General features: G+C 36.0%; 1 long non-coding RNA gene across 2 annotated transcripts in view; it reads right to left on the bottom strand.

Moving 5' to 3' along the window:
• LOC140695632 (uncharacterized) overlaps positions 1–22,191 on the bottom strand; it is a 68,397-nt gene that overhangs the window by 23,397 nt on the left and 22,809 nt on the right. The window lies entirely within an intron of this gene.

The following is a 22,191-nucleotide window of genomic DNA, read 5'->3' as shown; positions in this document are numbered from 1 at the left end:
GGAGTCATAAAAAAATACAAAAGTAATTTTAAAAGGATATGGGACAGGAGGAGAAGAGAGTGCAAGGAAAAGGTGATAATATGAGTACAATTAGCTATTTGGTAGATTTAAAATAAAAATTATAAATAATACATTAAATATAAGTAGTATAAGTACCTTAGTTAAAATTAAAAAATACTCAGATGAGTTAGGAAAAGCAACACCCAACTATATGCTGCCTACAATCATACAAAAACAGAAATAGTTCAAATAAAAAGTATTAAAAAGTGATACCATACTAACACTAATCAAAAAGCAAACTGGGGTGAATTGAAGACAAATATGTAAATAAATATTTGAATGTGAATGTTCACAGTAGCACTCTTCATACTTTCCCCCAGAATTTTAGTTTTTAAACATTTACCAACATACCCCTGTTCTCAACAGATGCAGTACAGCATTTGACCAAACTCAACATTGATTCATGGTTAAAAATTCTTAGCAAATTAAGAGTTGAAGGGAGAGTCTTTATCCTGATAAAAGACATTTACATAAAAACTTTCAGATAACATTGTGCTTACTGGTAAAAGATTAAGTCTTTCCACTTAACATTGGCAGTAAAACAGTGGTATTGCTCTCACCATCCCTATTCAACATACTAGGATACAGTCTAGCCAGTGCAATAGGGTTAAACCTATACAAAAACCTACAAGCTGGAAAGAAGCAATAAAACTGTTTTAATCCACAGACAACATGTTGCCTACATAGAAATTTTTTAAAAACCTACAAAAAATTATTAAAGCTTTTTAGTGAATTTAACAAAGTTTCTGGTTACTAAGTCAAGATAAAAAAATCAATTCTATTTCTATATACTAGTAATAAACAATTGGAAATTTAAATTAAATGCACTATTTATAATTGCACCAACTTATATGTTCATATGTAAACCTAGTAAAATATGTGTAAGACCTTTCTACTGAAAACTACAAAACAGAAATGAAAGAAATCAAGGAATACACAAATAAATGAAGAGATATGTGTTTATGGATTGGAAGTCTCAATGTTGTTTAGGTATCACCTCTCTCCAAAATAATGTGTAGATTCAAAGTAGTTACAAAAAAATCCAAGTAAGATTTTGTAGACAATGCCACGTTGATTCTAAAATTTGTTTAGAAAGACAAAGTAGTTAGTAAAGTAAAAACAAAAACAAAAATGAGTTGTAGAACTTATACTAACTAATTTAAGACTTACTATGAAGTTGTACTAATCTAGTCAGTGCAGTAGTAATAAAATGATAGACATGTAGATCAATGAAACAGAATATAGAATCCAGAAATAAATCTACATAAGTATAGTTAATTGATTTTTGACTAAGATGTAAAGCCAAATCAATGTAGAAAGGATTGTGATTTCAACAAATGATGTTGGAAAAATTGGACCTCTACATACAAAAAACCTGAAAAGAACATTTATACATACCAAAAATTAATTCAAAATGGATCATATACGTAAATATAATATATACAACTAGAAAACTTCAAGAAGAAAACATAGGAAAGAATCTTTGTGATCTTGCCTAAGGTAAAGATTTCTTAGATAAAACAAACAAAAAAACCCCATGATCCATTAAAAAATTGCTAAGTTAAACTTTATCAAAATGAAAAACATAAGCTTTTAAAAAATAACTATTAAAACAATGAAAAGATGAGTTATAGACAATGTGAAAAATATTTGCAAATATTTTCATCTGGTGTAGGATTTGTATCCAGAATATATGAAGAACTCTCAAAACTCAATAAGAAAAATCCACTCCAGTTAAAATATGTTTAAACAATTTGAACAGACATATCACCAAAGAAAATAAACAGATGGAATATAAGCATGTGAAAAATATTTAACATCATTAATCAGCAAAATGCAAGTTAAACTCACACCTCATAGAATGGAAAAATAAATAAAAAATAAAAAGGAATGATACCAAGCACAAGGATGTGGAGCAAATGGTAACTGCTTCCATTGGTGGTGAGAATACAAATGGTACAACCACCTTACAAAAGTATATCATTGAAAATTCCTGTACCCTTATCACATCCTACCAATCATATGGTGAAAACATATGTTCACACAAATATCTATATGTAAATGTTTATGAAATTCTATTTCTTATCCACATGAGCATGCACACATACCTAATCCAACATTATTCTAAAGGGTTAAACATGAAAGAATAGACTTCTGCATTCAATCATATTGGAGTAGTAAGTATTGGCCTTAAACTTTCCCTGTAAGCAACTAGAAAATGGGAATAATATGTGAAGCAACTATATTCAGACATTGGAAAATGACAGTAAAAGACTATTATCCCTGAGAAAAATAAAACAAAGATGGTGAGCCCTAAAAGGACCTAGGATTTCTGCCCAGTGGCAGTTTTCAGACTACGGGCATGGCCAGAAAACACAGACAGGATCTGGTGGCCATGCTGAATTGAGAAGCTGGAAATTTGAGTCCTGGGAAGCTGAGACAACTAGAAATTTCAGCAAATAGCTCTGAGATAAAGGAAATTGTATAGAAAAAGCTCCATCTGTGTTCTTCAGTATTTAATAAGGATTAGGCTACAAATGAAGAGAGCAAAAGTCCATAAGGCTACACAAAAAATGACTAATGTTCATTTTCAAGTAAACAGTATTAGTCTTTAGTATGCACCCACTTCTCCATGTACCGCTTGCCCCAATCTTGGAGGCCAGGTCCCCAAGCATACTCTATACATGCTAAAAAGCATTGTCATCTCAAACTATGTCCCCATCCCAATGAAATCAAATCTTCTTTTCTCTAAGGGCTCTCACACCACCAACTGCCCACAGGGGGAAAAATGCTTCTAAACAAACCTATTTGAATAAAAAAAAATTGCTCAATAAGCATTATAAACAGTAATGAAGATGGTGTAGTATTGGTGAAGAGATAGACCTATTAATCAATGGAACATAAAAGAGTAAAGAAATAGACCTACATGAATATGGCCATTTGATTATTGACAAAGGTGTAAAGAAATTAAACATAAAGACTGGTCTTGTTAGTAGATACTATTGGAAAAATTGGTCATCCGTTTGCAGACATATAGACACATTCCTTACACAGAAATTAATACAAAATGAATCATAGATTTAAATGTAAGATATAAATCTATAAGCTTTTAATAAAAAACATAGAAGTCAGTCTTTATTACCTGGGGTCAGGCCAAGAGATTTTAGATATGGCTCCAAAAGCATAATCCATAAGAGAAAAACAACTGAAAAATTGGACTATACCTAAATTAAAAACTTTTCTTTGCCAAGCTGTCAAGAGAAGGAAAAGACAAGCTACAGGCTGGGAGAAAATATTTGTAAGTTATGCATCTGACAAATAATTTATATCCAGAAAATATAAAGAATTCCTAGAACTCAACAATAAGAAAACAAACAACCCAATTAAAAACAGGCAAAAACTTGAACAAACACTTCACCAAAGAGGATATAAGTATGGAAAATAAGTACATAAAATACCTTCCACATTATCGTGTAATAGGAAAATTCAAATTAAAATCACAATGGGATGCCAGTACGCACCTACTAAAGTAGCTAAAATTTAAAAAAACAATGATAGTATCAAGTGTGGTGATAATGCAGAGCAACCAACTCTCATACATTGCTGGTGAGAATGCAAAATGGTACAACTGCTCTGTAAAACAGATAGGCAGTTTCTAATGAAGTGAAACATACACTTACCATATGAGTCAGTAATATCAGTCTTAGGTATTTTCCATAGAGCAAGGAAAACTGACATTCAGATAAAAGCCTATACACAAATGTTGATATGACTTTATGCTGGGGGTGGGGGACAGTAACAGCACTGGGTGAGGCGGGGCAGGAAGTGGCCAAGACTTGTCTCAGGAAGGAGGGGATATCTCAGGGAGGTAGAACCAAGAGTGAATCAAGGCTCCGTGCCCCTAGCACAGGCTCCATTGTACTTTTCTTACAACACACAGTCGAAGATAAAAGTATTGAAATTTTTTAAAAAAGAATTTAATATGGCAGTCTTTCTCCTTTCCATTGGCTAGGAGGTGAGGAAAACCTGAGCAAGTACCTTGATTCAAAAACAAGGACCCCTAGATTGAAGATGGTAAAACTCTCCTATTATTAGAAGGTCTCTCATCTGTGGATGTTATGTGAAAGAGAAGTAAATTTGTTGTTTCAGTCTTATTAAATATTCTGTGATAACAGCTCAACTTATTCTTAAATAATGCAATTTTTTTCCTGGCTTATCTTGATAAAACTCAGTCCCGATAAGAATATGCTAGATACCCTGGAAAGTTTGACAAGAGAAAAAGAGGGAGATATCTCTTAAGTTGAAAGTATTCACAGAGACTTGGGGAGAGAAATAATTGGTATGTAACTAAAATTAGCACATTTTTGTGGCAGATCGCTGCAGACAGGACACTAGATGATGAGAAGGGCATTGAAACAGCAGAAATGGCACTTCTGAAGGAACAATAAAGACTGAGACAGAGACTGTTGTTGTGGTAGTTGGTGTTGACTGATGACTATGGGCATTCCCACCATCTTGGAGGGAAGCACAATAGAATGAATGGAGCTGACTTCCCCCCATTTTAGTGGGATGGGGGAATATAATTTATTGACTGAAAGAAAATAATGAAGGTGATTTTTATTCACATACCTTAGCTTATGGCCTTTGATTTATACCCACTATAGATATAAAATTTTCTTCCTCCTTTTTATTCTTAAAAGTATTATTCAGAACAAGTCTTGGAAAAATACAGAAGACATCTCTGCATGTTTTGGGAAACTTTGTTGCAGTTAGTTTTATTATCTTGCTTTTTATGTTTTATTTTAAGGACTTATTTGGCTCTGCTGACACATATAATTGAGGAATTATATTCAGAATATACTTTAAATAAAAAATGAAAATATTATAACCTATTAGCACACTGTTTTACATGCCTTTTCTTCTCTAGTTCATTGACTGTTGAGTAAAATTGTGTGCATATGTTCATTCAACAGACATTTAAGGATTATCAACTATGTTCCTGCTAGACTTTGATAAAGATTTTCTAGTTTTTGTCTCTTCTAGGGAAAAAGAAAAGAATGGGAACTTGTTTGATATTTTGCCCGAAGACACAATTATCTATGATTAATATTTGATAAAATTCTAACATGAATTTTGTGGAGCCCATTAAGTTATCAGGAACTACCTGTTTGTTTTCAGTGATATGTGAGAGTTTCTGGGAAAAAGTGGATGCCTACTGTCAAAGTTGGATCTATCACTCACCTTTGACACAGTGGACAGTGATGTATTGTTAGATCTTGCAGAAATGTGAGTTGGAATTCTGAGACAAAATTAAGTTAGTTTGAAATGTAATTATCTTTGTCAGCACACACAGCATACAGAATACTGTATTGGATAGCAGCTCATCAGAAACTGTTCTTGTGAAATGTGTGGTCCCTCGGGGCTCTTCTTGTCCTTTTATTTTTATATTTACATACTTCTCATGGCAGTGTCATTAATAGATCTGGATTTGATTATCATATCTCTGGCACTATTATTCAGATTCACTAACTGGTTCTTGTAGAATCAAGTCATATGACTTTCCAACTCCCTTTCTTCTTTATTAAGACTTAGAATTGAATGATAAGGACAGTTCCTTCAGAAAAAATGTTCATAAGGAAGCATTCCTACTGACTTATCTAAGTTATTTTATAGATTTTTTTTCCTACTTTGAACTTTTCTTCAGCTAGATTGCATGACTTCAACTGAAAAATTATATTAGAGGCTACTATGCTGCCCTCATTGGCAGTATTCCTGTCTTTGTGTGGCCTAGGAATTTCACAAAGGTTTTTTCCATTGTATTATTAATTGAAGTTGAATATTATGATTTCTTTACTCTGAAATTCTATAATTTTTGAACCAAATGCAGAGATATGTAAATCCAGTGGGACCATCCAATTCTATCACATTATAATAGACTCACTAATAGAAATGTCCCTATAGCAAATTTTATCATTCTCAAGGTTTGAAGTGATTACAGATGTGTGAAGGGAAATATAATGTGTTTTTGAAAATAATCTCACAGTAAAATTCTGTGGTGGTTTCTGTTTAGCCTGTAGGACAAATTTCAACTCTTAAGAATGATCTTCAAGTCTCCAACTTCCCTTGTCAGCTTTCTCCCTCAATTTTTTTGTTGGTTTGTTTGTTTGTATGGTGCATGAGTCTTTTGCATCTGTCAAGGTGGTTATTAGATTATCTCCAAATACAGGAGAACCAGAGGTTGCCTGATTCTAAATTATACATTAACCTTATTTTTTCTCCTAAAATGTGATGTTAAATGAATGCCTCTCTTTTAGTCTTATTTGAGGCCATGAAGGCTGTATGTACAAGAGAATCATATATCTCTTCATCTTCATGCGAGGTGTTTCCTTATCTCTGTAGCACATACTAAGACACAGTAAAGTCAGTTCTAAGACTGTTCAATCACCTGTAGCTAAACTTTACTAGAAGATTGACATAAGGAGAAATTTCTTTGAAGAGGTTTTTTTCTTTTTTTATGAAAGTATTGTCATTTACAATGTGCCAATTTCTGGTTTATAGCACAATGTCCCAGTCATACATATACAGTATACATATATTTGTTTTCATATTCTTTTTCGTTAAAAGTTACTATAGGGTACTGAATATAATTCCCGGTGCTATACAGAATATTTTTTTATCTATTTTTATATATAGTGGCTAACCTTTGCAAATCTCAAACTTCCAAATTTATCCCTTCCCACTCCCTTTCCCTCAGTAACCATAAGATTGTTTACTATGTCTGTAAGCCAGTTTCTGTTTTGTAGATGAATTCATTAGTATACTCATTTTTTCTTTTTTTAGATTCCACATATGAGTGATATCACATGGTATTATTTTTTCCTCTTTCTGGATTACTTCACTTAGAATTATGATCTCTAGGTCCAACCAAATGGCATTGTTTTATTCTTTTTTATGGCTGAATAGTATTCCATTGTGTAAATATACCACATCTTCTTTAATCCAATCATCTGTCAATGGACATTTAGGTTGTTTCCATATGTTGGCTATTGTATATAGTGATGCTATGAATATTGGAGTGCATGTATCTTTTTAAATTATAGTTCCCTCTGGTTATATGCCCAGGAGTGGGATTGCTGGATCATACGGTAAGTCTATATTTAGTCTTTTGAAGAATCTCCATACTGTTTTCCATAATGGCTGCACCAAACTACATTCCCACCAGCAGTGTAGGAGGGTTCCTTTTTCTCCATAGTCTCTCTAGCATTTATCGCTTGTGAACTTTTGAATGGTGGCCATTCTGACCTGTGTGAGGTGATACCTCATTGTAGTTTTGATTTCCATTTCTCTGATAATTAGCAATATTGAGCATTTTTTTCATGTGCCTGTTGGACATTTGCATGTCTTCATTGGAGAATTGCTTGTTTAGATCTTCTGCCCATTTTTAGATTGGGTTGTTTGGTTTTTTTTGTCCTTAAGTTGTATGAGCTGTTTATATATTCTGGAAATTAAACCTTTGTGAGTCATATCATTTGCAAATATTTTCTCCCATTCCATAGGTTGTCATTTTGTTTTGCTTATGGTTTCCTTTGCTATGTAAAAGCTTATAAGTTTAATTAGGCCCCATTTGTTAATTTCTGCTTTTATTTCTATTGCCTGGGTAGACTGCCTTAAGGAGGACATCGCTAAGATTTATGTCAGAGAATGTTTTGCCTATGTTTTTCTTTGAAGAGATTTTTAAAATTGTTTTGATCTCCACCCCTTTCATGGAGGACATGAAAATGGGTATTTCTCGCATCAGATTAAATGAAGGGACCTTCAAAAGGACAGCTCAGAGAGTTTAACATGCTTTCTTTTGCATTGTGGGGATCTCGTGACTAATTTCTCTCTCTTACCTAAAAAGGACAGAGGATCTGGTGGAAGCTGCCTTTTCCTGCTGATTTAATAAAGGGAAGTAATAGTGTTTGCATGAGCTTCAGAGTTTGAAGGGAAAAAGGGTGTCTTTTGGTGACTAGGTATGAAACCCACTAAAAGTATTCATTCTTAGGTTTCCTTGTGAGAAATTCCACTCAAGGGGACTGTAAAGAAGTGTTCAACTATTTCAACAGAGGCACGGGGTTGCTGAGGGTGTTGTAAGTGGCCAGTCAGAGCCAGCACTATGGGAGCTACAATTGGAGAGCTCAGGTAGAAGCATCTCTGTTGAATCCACAAAATTCCCCAATGAAAGACAAAAGAGCGATGCATCAATAGCCACCCAGAGCTTGCCAATGCTGCATTATAATGCTGCCACCTTTACAAGACAGAGTTCTTCATTTCTAATTTCTCTTCCTAATTCTAGGCTTCCAAGGCCTTGGAAGTAGTCTAAATTGAATAGTAGTTTGAAGTTATAAAGTATACTGGACTGGCCTGCAGTTATGGGATGATTAGGATGAACTGGGCATTTCAATTAATCTACAAGTGACTAGAAAAATCTGTGGGACCTGTCTGAGATTTCATCCCAGAAACAGTGAAAACTGGATTCATATAGTGAGTTTTCAAATCCTATAGTGAGAAAAAATAAACTTGCTTCTTTCAGTGAAGTCTGGTCCACCCAATTAATGGGTTGCATTCCTTGTAGTTCTTTTCCCATTACCTATGCCTGCACAGATTAAAATTCAGTTTCCAAAATGAACTTCCAACTTCCAAACTGAAGGCTTTGCTGACTTTTTATGATAAATCTTTTCTCAAGGTACTTTGAGCTTTTGTCACATTGACCTATTTTTATGGATTAGATTGCACAATGAAAAATAACAAGCATTAAACATTCAAACAGAAGTATAATGGATGTATCAAAGGGGTTAGAGTGCTATTGGACTTTATAATAAGGCTCAACTGGATGGAGGACTCCCTGAGGGAGTGATCTTAATGTGAGGGGTGAAGAATGACTAGATGTTAATCATCCCAAGATAGATAGTGTGGCTCAGGCTAAAGGTAGAGACTGAGGAAATGAAAGAATTTTATTACTGCTAAAGTAGAGGGAGTAAAAGAATGAGAATACTAGAGAGACATAGAGTTAATGGTAGAGAGCCCTGAAATCCTTGTCTACTATTCACTTCTCTTTTCTTAACAAAAATACCCAGTTTTTAGCTGGGTTTACAAATACCTGAGATAAATACTGTATTTTCCAGTCTCTTTGCTAGCGAGGTGTGACTTTTGACTAAGTTGAGGGCAAAGTGGTGTGAGAAGATGGGGTGTATTATTTGTAGAATCTGTCCTTCGAGTGAGAGACAGTTCTTCCATCTCTCTCTTCTCTCCCACCCTACTTTTTGGAATGTGTTTGGGGTGGTGAACCATCTTGGATCATGGGAGCAAGGATATAATCTAACAAATAGCAAAGCAGCAATGTTGAAGGGCCCTAGATCCCTTGATGATACTGGAAGTAATGCTGTCATGAAATCCTAAAATGCCTTCCCCATAGTGTTATAATAGTCAGCAATTAGTTCCCAGTTTAAAATCATTCACACGTTGTGTTTTGTTATTCACAGTGTAGCTATAAATCCAGTAAAACAACGTATTAAAGATTTTTCACCTTATAGGCAGGTATTTAAGTGTTTTATACAAATAAAAGACAATGACTGAAAACTGGAAAATGGGTTGAGGAGGAGGCAGAAGAAGACCAAAGACAGAGTTTTTCAGATGAATGAATGACTTATATGGGACAATGAACAATGCAGTTGTATAAAAGGAGTAAACAGTGTGGACTTACTTAATTGCAGAAAGTTTCAGGAAGTGGAACTTAGACAGGAATATAGGAAAAAAGGAAGACAGTTTTAGAAAAACCTCCATTGTGTGGTAGAGATTGAGCCAGAGAAAACAGGGCATCAGTGTTGAGCAGTCATGGGAACTGAGGGAAAAAGATAAAATGAGGGTGGATGATATTAAAACTTTCAATGTTAGAATAAAACGGATTTGTACAGGAAATCCCTGATAAATCATGATGTAAATACTTGAGAGGACTGGTACATCTTTGGTAGTTTTATGAATATTGGTCTGATGATAATATATAGTTATTCCCTCCATCCTGTGTGGGAGGGGTTGTGCACTAACTACAGAGAAGTACTACGTACATGATGGTGGAATTCTAGAGGAAGATATAACTTTTATACCATGTGATTTGTATAAAAACTCAAACATAATTCCTTAGTAATATAAGGATCAACACTGGCACCCAGTCTTGTACAAAATGTCAAAGAGTCACAAGTTACATACTGTGTGTGAGATATTCTCAAGGCAGGGAGGATACTGCACGTTGTCTTATGGTACTGCCTTGTTCATTTGTATTCCATGTCTTGATACATTTTGCAGTTGATGAGTATTCAGTTAAGATGATTCATATATTATGTTTTGTAGTTTTATCTAACTTAAGTCTCCAAAGATTTCTAGTGAATTGAAAAAAAACTATACAGAAAGTTCACAGTGAAAGCAATACTCATAGTATTAGCACAAGTAAACTATAAGAAAATTGCTGAGCTGTCAGTTCTTTTAAACTTTAGTTCAAATTTATGTCTGTTATGTTATCAGGTGAAAACAATGATGGTCTTGGTATAATCAATGTGACCCTCTCAGTAAGCATTTAATCCAGACCTTAAAAATGAGCATTTTCAGTTGTATGTCTCACATATTGGTGGTCAGTGATAGACAGAATGTCTTTGAGGAAGGACAGATGCAAGAGGCCTGAGGACTAGCTGAGTGGCTGTTTTTGTAACTTCTAGTTTTTTTCTACAATCAAGTGCATTTGTGTCAACAGGTGGTACAAGAACCCAGAATTAAAGTGAAGAGAGCAAGGATTAGAATAGGCATGAAAAACTGGTGGATCTTAGATATATTTTGAGTATCATTCCTTTGTGATAATGCTCAAAATGTTTCATCTACTATAACTAGCAGTTTCTTAGGCTGTGGATATATTGTTTTAAACTTTTTCCTTTAAGTTAGTGAATCTCTGAAACTCTTCTGTGGTTTTAATCTTGGGCCCTGGACTTTCTCTGGGTTCTCCTTTGGCCTTTTGGTTTAATAGAGTATTTTCACAGAATCTTAAAAAAAAATGCAGGAAATCTTTAGTCCTTTCTCTGCCTCATAACACTCACCCTCGGTTTTATGATGTTTTATGATTTTGCAATCTCACATCGTCTACTTTTTATGTTGATTTTTTGTAATTATTTTTAGTCAAGATATAGTAAAAATTATATAAATTTACATACCCTAGTCAAGAGAGGCAGATATGTAGGATGGAATTTTCTTTATGAAGGAAAGTGTTTTTCCAGAAATGTACACGAGTTAAGCTATAGCTGTGATGGTAGCCCACTCAGGCTGCTATAACAATATCCCACAGTTCTGGAGGCTGGGAAGGCCAAGATCAAGGCAAGGGCAGGTTTGGTGTCTGATGATAGCTGCTTTCTGGTTCATAGGTGGCTGTCGTGTCACTGAAGAGACAAGGGAGCTCTCTGGGTTCTTAATCAGGGCACTAATCCCACTTGAGAAGGCTCCACCCTAATAACCTAATTACCTCCCAAAGGCCCACCTCCCAACATTATCACATTGATTGTTGGGATTTCAACATATAAATTGGCGGGGGGGTACACATTCAATTTATAGAAGCTACCCTTAATTTGCTCCCAACATTTTGGTGTGCAAGGCATTAAACTATGCATTATAGCCTTTTATGGTCTATTATGGTCATGAAGTCACTCACTTTGGCTACACTTCCCTGCCTCTTTCGATGCTAGAATTGTAAGCAGAAGAAATGGTTAAATTATGAATATTTTATGTGCTTATGTTTTGTTGAAAGTTCTTTGTGAAATCTATTACATAGTAATTTAGATAAATATACAGTACCAACCTACATGTGAGTAGTCAAAATCAAGTCTGATTCTATGTTTATTTTAAATTAAATGAGATGTCTAATGGCTTTTACTTAATAATGCACAAAAAGCAATCTGGTCATGATTTGAGGCTGTGTGAACTCTCCTTGGACAGGAGACTGGGAGCACCACTCCGAGGTGAGTCCACATTCACCTTTAAATTTGAGAAATTCAGTTCCTTTTTATCAACTAGCATATACAAAACCAAAAAATTTTATCAGAGGGAACCAAAGGTAGACTTAGCTCAGTTTTTAGCATATTATGTGAGAAAATTTTGCAGCATCCAATTAAAACAAATTAACTTCAACTAGAATCTTCAGAGACCACTGGAAAGGCAGATAGCATCTCAACTATGTGATTAAGAGAAGTAGTCATCTTGCTTTGTTGTCTCAATCTTGGTCTCTGACTTAAATGTTTATTTGCAAAGCACCGTTTTAATTATTTTTATGACTGTATTATAAAGGCCTTTCCTAAAAAGATCACATACACGTGTGTGTGTGTGTGTGTGTGTGTGTATGTATGTGACCAGAAAGAGAATTTTCCTTCCCACTGCCTGGGAAGATCATACTCATCATTAGTATTTACATAGCACTTGCTTCCATTGAATTCTAAGAGCAGAGGGATTCTGTTTCAAAGTCATTGGGAAGACAGTTTGTTTTTCCATGAACATACTGAAATTATGCACTGGGCAAATTAGTGAATTTTACCAAATATGTCTCAAGGATAAATATAGCAATTTTCACAGTGAATGTTTTCCATCTCTCAGGAAATCTATGTTTGTCATGAAATGACAAGATTTTTTTGGAGGGCTGGGGGAATGGGGCGATTGCCTTTGCAAACTGATTTTGAATTTCATTAAATAATAAGGCAAACCTGAAAAATATTTTCTATTTAATGGAAGTACTTAAGCATGATCTTTTGGTGGAAAGCAAATGGAAAGAATTTTTAACACATCTACTAAAGAAACAGATTTTCCTTTACTGCTCCAGGGTGATCATTATAAACCGTAACTTTAAAATTTTAAATTATGAAAAATATTTCATCTTGGGAAGTTCGTGTGAATTCATACCAATAAACTAGTCTTGTAATGTTGTAAGTGAGAATTAGTGTGCTTTTATAAGATGATAATTTTACTATTTTTCTGTACAGTAATGCCAAAAACTAAGCAGGTTTAAAATATGACTTGACTTATAGTGTAAATTGGCATAAAATATTTCATATTTGTAACTTTACTGCTATTTTTTTAAGAATGAAATGATTTAAATACTAGATGGAGAAGTACCTAAGATTTTATGCCATTTAAAAGCATATAAATAATAAAAAATCCAAAGTGTAGAGATGACCTAAATTCTTTGTGTCTCATCAGTTAGCTCTCTGAAAGACCAAGATCTTTAATCCATTTATTGAAGCTGTAGTGGAAGTTAAGCAAGCTAATATACTAATTATATGATAACACTAAGGGATGTAAGCTGAGAAATACCTGAAAACAATGGCTGTTACAGAGTTCTCACAATTATTTCACTAAGGAGTTTTCTGGTGGAGATTAGGGAAAAAAAAAAGCAACAAAACAATGTTGAAGTGTTTTATAAATTACACCCCGAATCAAATTGAGGTGGCAAAGCATTCATTTTCTTTCCATCTCTCTGCCCTCTATGAATTTCTTCCATTTTGTTTGAGTGATCTTTAAATCATTAAATGCTCTGGAAGACCTATTAGCTTTTCTTTTTGCCCATTTGTCTGATTTATGTGACCCCTGGCTTAGTGGTACCTCCCAGTGTCGCCCTGTTGGTTCTTCATGCCAAGCTATGTGGATTCTAAGGTAGTTAGTTGTTTAATTTTTGACGTCAAAGTGTAGTCAATTCATGTTTTAAGTCAGTCTCTGGTTAGAAGATCTAATTAAGACACAATTCTTAGCGTAGAAAGGAAAGGGCAAAAAGAAGACCAGCATTTTTTTTTTCTCTTTAAGTTGCAATGTTGTCAATCAGAAATTACATTATACATGGCTCTCCTATCATAACTGTGTGCTCCAGAGATTTGATTGACCAGAAAGTTTTTATAAATTGATGTGATTCATCATCAGCTTTTAACAAGGGTTCTGGCTGACAGCTTAAGAAAAGGAATACACCACCACCTAAATTAAAGAGTCATAATAATAATCATTTTTATACAAGGTACTAATAGGACAACTGACCACAAATACATTAAATTACGTATTTTCTCTCACTGATCTGGTGCCAATGATTATTTCCTATAAAACTGGTGTTACCCATATAAATGATAATGATCAACACAATTCCACAATAGTTTCCATAATTTATATGCTTATTCCTTATTACTTTCCTAGCAATTGGCAGAATTTTGCATTTGCACCTGGAGGATGTTTGAGATTCTGCATAACCCAGGTTTATTTTCTGTGTATTGCAGAACGCAGGATGTTCCCTTTAATAACCTGAAATTTTAATAACAGTCTAAGAAATAGTTGAAAAAATGAGCGAACTTGTATTTAAATTAGGTCTTTGAGAGCTTGGAGATTGTAACTTGGTGAACTCTAATTAAATCCCTTAAGGCCACTGGGTCTGCCTCCCTAGTTCTTGATGGTGAAAGTAAGGCCTTCAAAAAGAGTCCCTTGGCAGTATACAAGTGGAGGGGAGAAAATCCTGCAACCTTTCACGACAGCGTTTTACAAAGCTAGAATTCCAGGAGGAGTACCAGAGGAAGGGAACAATGGCGACTGAAACCTGAGAACTAGCAAAGCAAGGGAAGTAGAAGGAAAAAGAATTTGGAAAGAGCAATAATTCAAGAACATCACTCACTCCGACTGCAGCAAGACAAAGCAGCAAATGAGATACACACGTGCTGATAACTACAGAGCAAATCTTAGCTGGCACATTTTGCAATTAACATTTCCAGTAAGAAATGCTCAAATACAAAATTGTCATTTTTTTGTTCTGACATTAGAGTGGTTTTTTCCTTAGGGCACATTTTCCATAGAAATAGCTAAGTTTTTTTTTTTTCTTTTTTCTTTCCAACTAGATTTCAATTGTGTGGGTGAATTTAACTGTGACTGTGAGAGCAAAACAGGTATTGAATCATCTTAGGGCCAAAAGGAAATAAATAGCAGGTGATCAAAATGTGGAACTTAAACTGAACTGTATTCTCAGTAGCTTTGCCTATTCAGTGATGCAGATATGAACCAAATAAACCACCCAGTGAATACTTCCTTAATTTGGCAATGTGCCAGAGGGTGGAGGAAAGAAGAGGTTTTGTACTTTGTCCTCACATTTAAAATGTATTCAAGAGTAATATTTCTTAATATTATTCACAATTTAATCTCCTTATCCCATTATGCCCAGAATGCCCCCAAATCACTTCATAAAAAACAGAAATGTCAGCCTTACAGAGAGTTAGATATTTTATTCTTCCCTAACCATTTATTTTCCACCAAAATATCCAGTTTTGCTGCCAATGTGTGCATCAGTCCTTGCCAGATATACCCATGTATCCTTTCTTTTTATTTTTCAGCATTTACACTTCCTTTAATTAGTTTGTATTTCAGTAGATTAAGAGAAGATGAGGCTCTGCTGGGGGGGTGGCAAATACCCACAAAGTTTCCCCATCCAGTGGCTTCCTGTGAAAATGGACAGAAAGCTAATTGAAAAGGAGAGGCATGCTGCTGGGTTCTCATTAATCTATTCCTGTGCCACGGCCATGTGGACCAGTGTATCCTTTCATAGGTGATTGCTATATGATGTCCTGGCACCCCAATTCTGACCAAATGCTCTACAAAGTAGGAATAATGTAGGAAAACTTAGAATTTATACTTTTGTAGTTCACTCTACTTTTTATTTCAAAAAGGCTTTTAAAGTCCTATGAATGCTATTTAGATCACCTGTATGTCTAGATGGAAATACTGATTCTTGATGCTCTGAATAAACCCCTAACCCCAAAGGCATATTGAGCCACTGGGTGCTAGCTTTGTTCTTCAAGATAAGTTCCAAAAAGTTTTATTTACTTTTTGAACTCTTTACTAGGATGAAAGTGCCACAGTGCTTTTGTGGTCTGCTGCTTAAGTGGCTTCATCTTTTCTTGAAGGAGAAATGAAAGTAACAAGCAAAATATAGAGGAGGTTTTAGTTTGTTCTCTGATCAAAAGGGTCATTTATTGATCTGGGGCTTAAAAGGAAAAGGTCTGTTTGGGGGAGAGTCATTGTACTATTGAGAGTTTGAACTCTTCTCCTTTGATTATCTATTAGAGCATGATAAATCTACATTTTTCTTTCTGCAGAAGCAAAACTCATAATTAAAATAAGAGCTCCATCCCCATTCTGACCATATGACTGTTGTAGTAAATTTGCAAAGCTGAAACCAAGCAACATCCATGCTAATTGAAATGCTGACAATTTTTAATTAGTCTTAAACGTAGATGTTTTCTTTCAAGTGATAGTTTCATACTACCATATTTTTGTTATTTCCTCTTTTACCCAAAAGAGAAAAGTAGAATTATCCTTTGAAATTAAATATTATCTACTTTTTTTCTCCCTTCTCATCTTCCAGAACTCAAAAATTAGTTTGAGTAAACTACAGAAGGATTGTCCAGTGACTGGAAGAATAAACTGAAAGCAGAAATTTCATTATGTCACCTTGACCAAGTTAGTAAATCCTTCCTACACTTTTTCTTTTTTTATCTTGTGAATTTCTATTAAGTACAGTAAGGAACTGGAGTTAAATGTGTATTGATACATTGAGGTACGTAGGGTGTTATACAAAAAAAAATTTGGCCTCTTCTTAGAATGAAACCTAAAGATTTTTGGATGTGTGTAATATATGTATGGATAGATACATATCTAGATAGAGATACTTATGTGTGTGTAGTGTATATAAATCATGGTAAGTGATGGACTCTAATATGTTACATAAATAATGAATAAACACATGCAACTGTGCTGATACCACTTTCCCAAACATTGTTCTTTGTAATACTGATGTTTCCTAACACATTGATAGGTCTTCTTTGGGAAGAAAGCTGCTCCCTGTTGAAATAAATGTAAATTTATTTATTTTTTTAATTTTGAAGATTTGTAACTCTTGAAAATAATGTAGAATTAGAGCTAGTGCTTCTAAAACCTGTTTGATCTCATTATAATGATTAATGTAAGACTATTATTAAAATTTCATCACTGTTTCAAATATACATTTAGGAAGGAAAGCTTTATACTGGCAAAAATACACATATTAAAACCTCATAATCCTGTGCTTAAATACTAGTTGAACCATTTAATTATAATACTAAAGAAAAAATATTTGGCTCTTCCTTAGATGGCAATTCTTATTTGCAAAGTAGGGAAAATACAATTTATCCTGCACTTGTGTTGATAATAATTGGGTTATGTGATATATCAACTCACTGCACATTCCACTTCTCTGCTATCTTAGCTGAGTTTTCTCTTTTAAAAATTTTCCAATTTTTATGGGATTGAAGTCAATGTCATTGTTAGATAAATTCCACATGTGAAATCATGGATTTCCAGAGGCTCTTCACCTAATGCACAAAACTAAGAATCTGTATCAGTTACTAATGCATTTGGCTCTAAGTCTCAGGAGGCCTAAGTAAAATACCTTAAGCAAACAGAGTTTTTTATTGTTTTTCCGCATTGTAAGAAGTCCAGACCCACAATTCTATCTTTCTACTCCATTGTCCTCACCATGTTGACTCCTCCTCTTCCTGTCACATATGGTCACATATCCTGTTGAAGCTGGTGGGTAAATGTAAACGGTATTGCATCTCCAGGCATCATGTTGACATTTAGGAAAGAAGGGTTGGGAAAAGGTCAGACTCCAAGCCAGCCTCATCTATCCTTCTTTATTATTAAGGCAAATTTTTTTCAGAACCATCCCGTCCACTGGGACAGGTGGCACCCCACTTCAAGAGAGGCTTCGAAATTTGGGAACAGTGCTGTTATAACTGAGTTAGACCAATCAGATTTCATTGCTTGTTTCAAAACAATTGGTAGTTTTCTTAGCATGGAGGAAGAAAACAAAAACTTACTACTCGGGCAAATTGAGTTATTCCACAGAATACCATCTAAATGCACAGATTAATATGAAAGAAAGATAACATCTGTAATTAAATAATGATCCAGAAGTTTCCATGTTTAACATAGAGAAGGTCAACACTAGGGAATCTGCATGTTTAACAATCCCATGTAGTAATTCTTATATTCACGAAGTGGCTTTGCTTGCCAGTTTCCCTAGAATATGGAGCCTGAGGTGACGATTAAGTGCCAGTGTTTTATTTCATGTGTGCAAACCTGAGACAAGGAGAGTAAAGAATAAGGGCAATGAGATGAGGAAAGGATGTGGAAGATAAATGAAATGCTGTGTTTCTATGTCTGACTCTTGCTGTACATTGAGCCGTCATGGTGCCAGGCAGGGGTAACTACTTGGCACACAGTATATTCCTGGGCATCCTGCGTGGAATAATCCATGTGAGTTGATGCAGGAAAGAAGAAATTTGTCTTTTGGCTCTTTCGTGTCTTCTCTTTTCCATAGGTCAATGTTTTCCTTATAGTGAGTTAACTCTCCAGCATTTCCAAGTTGTATCATCCAGTTCCTTTGCATGCTAACCGCTTTGGATGCAAAACATGGTGTACCAGATCCCATGTCCTTAGCTAAGGGATTTTATTCAAATCTAACAATAGAGAGAAAGGGTCAAAACACTAGGTCTACCTGGTCTGCCTGGTTGTGTGGTAGCTGCCAAGAGGGGAGAGCTCGACACTCACTGAGTAGCCAAACATGATTGGTTGTGCCATAGTGTCAGCTATGTGATCCCGGATATGGGAGGACCATGGGAATTTGGAAAAGAAAACATTTTTTGTCTGATTCTTTTGTATTCTGCTCCCCCAAATTCCAAGTTGGTGGTAGTGGTAGAGGAATGATTCCCTCACACACCAGATAAGCAACTCCCCAGGACACCAACTGCATATCCTACAATTCAAATCAATTCTGATGCTCTCTACGTGAAGGTAGTGTCCAGTTTGACAGATTAAGGGCTCAGTCCTAGGAGACTGCTCCACACCAAACCCCCATAACACAGGTTGTTTACTGGTACTTCTGACTGACTGGCTACAAATTGGAGGTTCCAAAAAACCCCTCCAACTTAGGATGCTAACTGAAAGTCCAGAGTTTTACCTGTACTTCTGACTGACTGGCTATAAATGAGAGGTTGCCATGACTTCCTCCTTGGGTTCAACTAATTTGATGGAGAGGCTCATAGAACTCAGAGAAACATTTTACTTGTTAGATCACTAGCTTGTTACAAAACAGTATAACCCAGAAATGGCCAGCTGGAAGAGATGCAGAGACCAAGACACAGGAAAAGAGTACAGAGCTTCCATGGCCCCTGCGGGAGCAGCACTCCCCCAGCACCTCTGCGTGTTCCCCAGCCTGTCCTTTGGGTTTTTAATGGAGGCTTCATTACACAGGCATAATTGATCAAATTATTGAGCACTGGAGATTGAACTCCATCTCCAGCTCCTCTCCCTTTCCCAGAGGTGGGGCGTGGAGCCAAAAGTTCTAACCCTCCAGTCACAGAATTGGCTTCACTGGCAACCAGCCTCCATCCTTCAGCAGTTTCCAAAAGCCATTTATTAGTATAACAGGAGACAACTTTATCACTCTTAACACTTAGGCAATTCTAAGGATTTTGGGAGCTGTGATCCAGGAACCAAGAACTAAGACCACATATGTATTTCTTCTTAAGTATTTATTTATTAATTATTTTTCACTTATTTATTTATGTTTTTAATAGAGTTACTGGAGATTGAACCCAGGATCTTATGCATGCTATATACACACTCTACCACTGAGCTATTACCCTCCCCCCTACATATTTTTATTATATACCACACTATCATACTGATATAGTAAATTTGAGAATTGATGACTTTAGAAGTTAATTTATCTCTGGAGCCTAGGCTAACTCCAGGGTCAAAAGAGCCTCATTTTGGGTATCCCTGCAATTTCTACAAAAGTTTTGAGACATCTTCATTATAGACTATACTGCTGATAGACAGTGTACCATGCTGGTGAAGAACAGGACTTTGGTTTCATCCACAAATGAACTAGAACCTGACTGGTACTGTTGTTTGTCCTTGGGAGTCTTTGGCCACTAAGCCTCAATTATTTTTTCATCTAAAAAGTGAAAATATTAGTAGTGCTTTCCCTTGAGGGTTTTTGGGAGGATGGTACCTGAAAATCTGTTTAACAGACGGTGCAAAATAGCTCCTCATATATAACTTTCCATTCACTTCCTTCTCCCTTGATCGTTTCTAAAATTTCAGGAACCTTTACTTCTCTGATGAATTCGCACTCCGGCAGTCCTGATGGCCAAAACGGGCTGGGGATTTCTGTTGTATCCCATCTGCTAGTCCAGACAGGCCAGAATAGGCCACAGAACTCCCTAGCCAATTCCACTTTCAGACATGCGAACTACTGAGCGCATTTTGTTTTCCTTGGGGAAGAGGCTCAGGTAACAGATGAGGATGTTGAAATAACACCACACCCACCACTTTTCAGAGCAGCTAATTTAAAATCACTTGCAATCTGGGAGAGACTGTCTCAATATCTTCTTGTAAGAACCTACAGCTAACTGTTTACTGAAAGGTTTCCTGAGAATAGGATTTCATCCAAGACTTGTGACAGTGGTAACTTAGAACAAGGCTACAGAGATCTAATTAAAAAGGTGATTTCCTAACATATGGAGCTCCTATGTGAAATGAAGAGTCTGTGCTGTGCTGGGGGAGATCCTGACCCTGTAAATTCTTATGGCATTAGGCTTAAAGCTTAACTGCTAAACACCTTTCAAATATTTAACTCTCCCCAAGTAAATGCACTCCCTGCAAAGCTCCATTTGTTGACTTTTATCCCAGTTGGATCGACTTCGGGGACCGTCTCACTGAGACCTGTGCATTAAGTGGTACATATGTTGAATAAACAGCCAGACAGCTACCAACTGTCAAGTTACTTTACCAGAGTATAAAAAAAAGCACATATGCCATGTTGCAAGCCAAGGAAAAACAAAGGTTTATAATGGAACTAGGAAATGGTTCAGGTAAAATCCAACCACTTGCATATGTGTGTAATTATTTTTATAAGTAGCATTAGAATTATTTTGGGGGAAGAGATCATAATCTCGAAGTGATCTCAGATGTGCAGTAGATGTGATACCTCTTCTGGCAGCTCGTAATTCATCCTGGGTTAATAAAATGAAAGGTGGACGGGCTGTATTAATATCAGTGAAGGCTGAAAATACACTTAGTGAGGAAACACAGGTTTGATTTTCTCACAAGCAGCAGATGGAAATAAAGGCACAGGTTGTTCTTTGCAGGTATGGAGGAAACAACAGAACACACCAGCTTTTCTGGCAAGGAGACTGAAAGTATTTATAGATAGTTTTCAGTCTTGTTGCCACCAGTGTTGCTCTCCTAGGATGCTCCCGTGGAACAACATTGACTAAGCATCCAGGTGGCCACCTGCTGAGCAGAAAATCCTAGACACCAGCAGCTGAGCTGCATAGGAGACATAGTAACCTTGTTACTTGAAAGTGTGTTTTATTTTTGGAGGGAAGTTGACTCCTGAACTTATAATGATAGGATTGCTTTGTAATCATAGGTGCAGGTGAGGTACAAGTGCAAAAGACGTCCTGGAGGTAATATGCATTGAAGAGAAGGAGAGAGGGAGAAAGAGAAGGGAAACTTCAGATTGTGATGCAGGTCTGACCTCTGTGAAATGAGAGAGGTGGAGTGGAGGACTGGATTGAAAGAGTCTCAGAAAACAGTGCTGCCCTGACAAAGTGGCAGCAGGCTCACGAAGAGCTGGAGAGGAGAGAGTGACCATGAGAGGGGTCTGTGATGGGCAAAGATGGCCAGCTCCTCAAACTTCTCATTCCGGCCATCACGGCTGGAACTGCCTATGAAAAGTATGTTCTTCCAGTGAACACCTGGGTGGACTCCAAATGTGCTGCATCGCAAGGTTGTTGGCTGACAGCACTCCTGCAGCAAGTCCTCCTTGAAAGGAGATCTGAGGGCCAGCTCCATGGCTGGCATAGCGGGCTTTCTAAAGATAGCACAGGAGTAGACTCCTAATTTGGAATGACTTCTATACTTTCGTTTGTAACAAAGGGCAGAGATGACTTGGCCTATGTGGATTCTCTTTTGAGTTTACAGCCATATAAACCCTCC

Source organism: Vicugna pacos, chromosome 3 (assembly GCF_048564905.1).
Source record: "Vicugna pacos chromosome 3, VicPac4, whole genome shotgun sequence".
NCBI lineage: Eukaryota > Metazoa > Chordata > Mammalia > Artiodactyla > Camelidae > Vicugna > Vicugna pacos.
Note: the sequence above shows the minus strand (reverse complement) of the source record. Positions and strands in the feature narration are given on the sequence as shown.